This window comes from Bison bison, unplaced genomic scaffold (assembly GCF_000754665.1).
Source record: "Bison bison bison isolate TAMUID 2011002044 unplaced genomic scaffold, Bison_UMD1.0 scf7180017864465, whole genome shotgun sequence".
NCBI classification, from domain to species: domain Eukaryota; kingdom Metazoa; phylum Chordata; class Mammalia; order Artiodactyla; family Bovidae; genus Bison; species Bison bison.
In genome coordinates this window covers 3,840,204-3,845,494 of record NW_011495026.1, presented here as the reverse complement: position 1 = coordinate 3,845,494, position 5,291 = coordinate 3,840,204, and the positions used below count along the sequence as shown (strand labels likewise).

The window sequence follows — 5,291 nt, the reverse complement described above, 5'->3', positions numbered from 1 at the left end:
TTCCAGTGGTCATGTATGGATGTGAGAGTTGGACTGTGAAGAAAGCTGAGCACCAAAGAATTGATGCTTTTGAACTGTGGTGTTGGAAAGGCTCTTGAGAGTCCCTTGGACTGCAAGGAGATCCAACCAGTCCATTCTGAAGGAGATCAGCCCCGGGATTTCTTTGGAAGGAATGATGCTAAAGCTGAAACTCCAGTACTTTGGCCACCTCATGCGAAGAGTTGACTCACTGGAAAAAGACTCTGATGCTGGGAGGGATTGGGGGCAGGAGGAGAAGGGGACGACAGAGGACGAGATGGCTGGATGGCATCACCGACTCAATGGACGTGAGTCTGAGTGAACTCCGGGAGTTGGTGATGGACAGGGAGGCCTGGCATGCTGCGATTCATGGGGTTGCAAAGAATTGGATACGACTGAACTGAACTGAAGTTGTTAAAAGACAGTATTGGCATTAAATTTAACTTTAAAAAATCCAGCTATGTTGTTTATAAAGAAAAAATAAAAGATTGCTTAAAAGGATGGAAAAAGAACTGCTGAGGTAATACTGATCAAATGAAGCCTGAAGTCAAATCTGAAAATCAGTAAGGTGATAAGGATGTTTCTTCCTCTGATTAACATGGTATCAGTTCTAGATCTAGTGCTTCAGTTCAGTTTCAAAACAATGATACTCCCAATCTTTGTAAGGCTGGTTCCTTCAGGTTTTTGTTTAAGTATCAATCCCCACTTTCTTGACAAACCAACATAAATAAGTACTTCTCTTTACCATCTAATGCTAATAAATAAAGTCCTTTATTATAATCATGTATTGAATGATTGTTTATTATCTGTCTTTCTTAACAGAACATAAACTCCATGAGGGCTGGGAAGTACAAGTTTTGAGGACTCAGAATTACTCAAAACATTTACCTAGGCAAGTGTGATGAAATCCAGGTAACTCCCTCTCAGAACTGATCTTGAGACAAAATGCTGCCTCTTGTACAGCAGTTATTTAGTGATGTATCTCACAAGTATGTGGGGGATGAGTGACCTATGCCACATGGTTTAAAGAACTATGAAAAGAACTTAAAACGGGCTACCTCCAGATGTTAATCTACTCCTTTCCTTCAACATGAATAACATCTTCTGGTCTCATACATGCTTTAAGCTATCCTTTTATACTGTTAGTATTTAATACAATTCCCTCTTTGATTAAAAACAATGGAAGGATGTTGAACTCAGAGGGGCCAACCAACTAGGTACTGTAGAAATTACTAGTAAAGGGAATTCCCTGCCAAGCTGGTGGTTATGACTTTGAACTTCCAATACAGGGGGTGGGTCTGATCCCTGGTTGGGGAACTAAGATCCTATGAACCACATGGCACAGCCAAAAAAAAAAAAAAAAAGAAAGAAAAGAAATTAGTATAAATTTGAGCAGAGTATCAAAATTCATCAGAAAACTTAGCTGGTCCTTTTATCTAATTGGTAGGTAATGAATGTGCATAGTAGGCATTAGACCTAACACAGACCCAGTTGGCTTCAAAACAAAAGACTAGGATGAAAGTTGGGTAGTGTCAATAGGACATTCATGAAAGAATATGTTTGTCTATATGTTGCAACTCAGCTGCAATTTTGCAAACTACAAATAAAATTAACATGTGAATATGAAGTTAAAAAAGGAGGAAGAACACATAAAAGGTGTATGAACTCCTTTTCCCCATCTCCTAAATATTAGGCATCTCATGGGGTTACTTCTTACAAGCTTCTTTTTATTTCCAGTGGAATTTAAATGGTATGTTGGAGAAATTACAGTTTTGTTATATATCAAAGAATACTCTACATGGAATAAGGGGGAAGCTACGTATCTTAATAACAGAAATGTGAATAAACTATTATAAACTATAACGGTATAATTTCTTGCCATTCTAAAGAATAAAAAAACACAATGTTTTGCTAGAATCCCACTGCAGAAATATTATACCAAATTATTAATAATTATTAATATTTAAAATGATAGATCAGTCTTCCTCATCTATTGTGATGCTGCTACTGCTGCTAAGTTGCTTCAGTCCTGTCCAACTCCGTGCAACCCCATTGACGGAAGCCCACCAGGCTCCCCCGTCCCTGGGATTCTCCAGGCAAGAACACTGGAGTGGGTTGCCATTTCCTTCTCTAATGCGAGAAAGTGAAAAGTGAAAGGGAAGTCGCTCAGTCATGTTTGGACTCTTTGCGACCCCATGGACTACAGCCTACCAGGCTCCTCCATCCATGGGATTTTCCAGGCAAGAGTACTGGAGTGGGGTGCCATTGCCTTCTCTGATTATGATGCTGGAAACATGAAATTATATTATGCTGTGATACAGTAGGAAGGAAGCATAGCCTGTGAAGCCAGTTAGACTGTGTTTGATTTCTAGCTTGGCCATTTACTAGATACGTGATTTTGGGCAAAACCTCTGAGTTTCAAGTTTCCACATTTGTAAAATGGGAACATTACCTATCTCCTAGAGCTGTCTGGAAATTAAACGATAATAACCCCCAAATGGGAGTTTCCTCCTCCTTCTACCCTAACCTCTAGAATCAATGCTATTGAATAGAACTCGATGGGAAGATGGAAATGCTCTATAAAGTGCACTGTTTGGGCACTTGAAATATGGCTAATACGGAGAAACTCTATTCATGTGGCTTGTGGCTACCATACTGAACAGCACAACATAAAGCCATGAAAGTGTGTTTTTCTGAGGCTTTAAATCCTTATGGGAACCAGGAGAGGGCATAAAAATAACAACAGATTCTCTATATAAGTTTATCTCAGAATGTAGTTTATCTGAAATAGAGTAGACAGGCTTTGTGGTCAAATATATCTGGATTTGAATACCATGTCTGTGTGATCCAAGCCAATCTACCCCAAATTCCTAAACCTCGAGCTGTCTGTCATAAGGATAGGAATGTTCACTAACCTCACTGAAGCATTGTGGAGATGACAAATTAATAGATTTGATGTAGTAGCTGCTTAACAAATCTGTTTCCTTTCTCCTCCCATATTCTTTCTTATATGATCACTTTCCTCACACACTGGCCAAGTGCCCTAACTGTTACTAAACTTAATATTGACAAATGTAGTTAATGCCAATTGTTTCCCAATGTCTGTTTACTCCACTAAACTGCCAACATTTAAGTTTTTAAGAACTCAAACTTTATAAATTATGACTAAAAATAACTTCAACACAGAAAAAGCCTCACAAATAATCTTTTAACTCTAAAACCATTATTGAGAACTGGGAGTGGATATTGGTTAGACTCCCTAAACTCGTTCTTTCAAGCTACGAAGTCTCATATAAGGATTTTTACTTCTGAATTACTCTGCTACAAAATTCCTTAATTGATTTGAGGATGCAAAAAATTAAAATAAAAACTCAATTTGTTTTATAGCCCGAAATTTTGCTTCAAGACTTCTGGGAAATGTTAGATATCCTCTTAATGTGAAATACATTCCAAATCCATAAACTGATCTGGCTAACTTTAAGGTTTCTTTCAATAAAAAAATATTCCAAATATCTGTTTAGGTTGTTCAAAACTACTTAGAATCAAATAATGGGGTATCGCTCTGCCTATTCATCAGGAAGGACCTGGAAATCAGTGAAAGCTAACCTAAAACTGAGTCCTCTGTTGTCATCTGAGGAGAACCCCCTCACTGGCTTAAGCCACACAAAGGCTATCTGTATTATAACTATAACTCTCATCTTAATTTAAAAATTTCTGTTGCAGAACATTTGCCACTGGGTGCTGCCAAATTGTGTCCATGGCTGTCTCTCTTAGCTATTTTCAGATAGTGGCAAGGCATTAATGTGTGAGGACTGATAGGCTTCTTTGCAGTAACACTTGGTTGCTTCACTGTCCGTTTAGATAGGGGCTACAAAAGCAGAGTTTTTAGTTTGGGTAAGTTCTGTATTAAAAACCTAAACCTGTACACAATTTCTAATCACTGAATACATAATAACTGTGTAAATTCTTGATTTAAAAAGAAATTAACTAATTTGGTCTGTTCCTTTAAATATTGTCCTTTGGCCCCACTGTCTTACCCACATTCGCTTAAGTAAACAAAAATGTATTAACTGTTTCAGCTGATATGAGTGGGTAGACATCTGGTTTTCATTTTTATACCAGAAGCAAGTACTTTATAAGCTATCTGTGACTTGGCTGGATTGAATGTAAATATATACACAAAATACAAGCAACTAAGAAACAGTTCAACACGTTTGTTGTTACCGGGTGTACAATCTCCCATTTCTCTTCTCTAATCCAATTAACAAACAACAAACCAAAACACTTCTAAAATATCTTCCATCCACTAAGCACATAAATCGTAAGTGTACAGTTGCAGGTGTCAATAAACATCATGGACTAACAGATTAGAGGAAACCAACTTTTTAGATTTGCCAACCCCTTGACTTTAAGACTTGGATGTCCTCTTTCAAGTAACAGGTCACTATAGGTCTCTAATTTTTTTTACTTTTATTGTAGTAACTCCTTAAAAGCTCAGAATAACTACACAACCAGCATGTACAATGTTGCTCAATTTTATGGCATGCCAACAGGTTTCATGAGTCTGAACTGAAATGTCTGCTATAACTACACTGTTAAAGAAGGGTTTCTAAACCAACCACCTTACATACACAGTTCTCTGAAAGTAAAGCTTTAGAAACATTTAACTTGCAGAACTGGTGCATGGTGATATGAATTTATAGTTGTTTATAAATTTCTTTCTCCTCAGTGAAAACAAAGTAAGTGATAACGTGTATTTGAATACTTGCCTTCCTGCTACAAAAAAAAAAGAAAAAGAAACTGGACAAGCACGCCTGCTGGGTATATGAGTTCCACCTCCCAAACTCGGGGCGAATAACCTCGCCATTATTTATTAGGATCTGCATTTTGATCAGCCTCATCTCACATATACTGTTAATCTTGGAAAGCATCTTTGTATCAAAACCGGTTTAAAAAAAAAAAAAAACAGTCAAGGTGCTGCATATGGGACCGGATTTAATAGATTCTAGAAGGCTGGGACTTGGAACTACGTGTACTTAAACGTGGCCTTATGGGGAGTAGTGGATAAGCGCTCTGTGGCGCGCACACAACACACACACACACACACACACACACAAGTAAAGAAAGTTGTGAATTACAGGGTCTAAAACTTTAGGTCCCTACTTCAGAAATCTTCCTTCTTTCCTGCCCCTGACGACTCCAGAAATCAGAAAGCTCAGTAAAGGCTGAGGGCCAGCGTGACTGGCGACAACTAAAAGGATTTCGAAAAATTC

General features: G+C 37.9%; 1 protein-coding gene across 1 annotated transcript in view; it reads right to left on the bottom strand.

Annotated features, from left to right (window-relative positions):
- Positions 1-5,291, bottom strand: part of PGRMC2 (progesterone receptor membrane component 2) — a 20,024-nt gene that overhangs the window by 13,875 nt on the left and 858 nt on the right. The gene's annotated exons all lie outside the window — the stretch shown is intronic.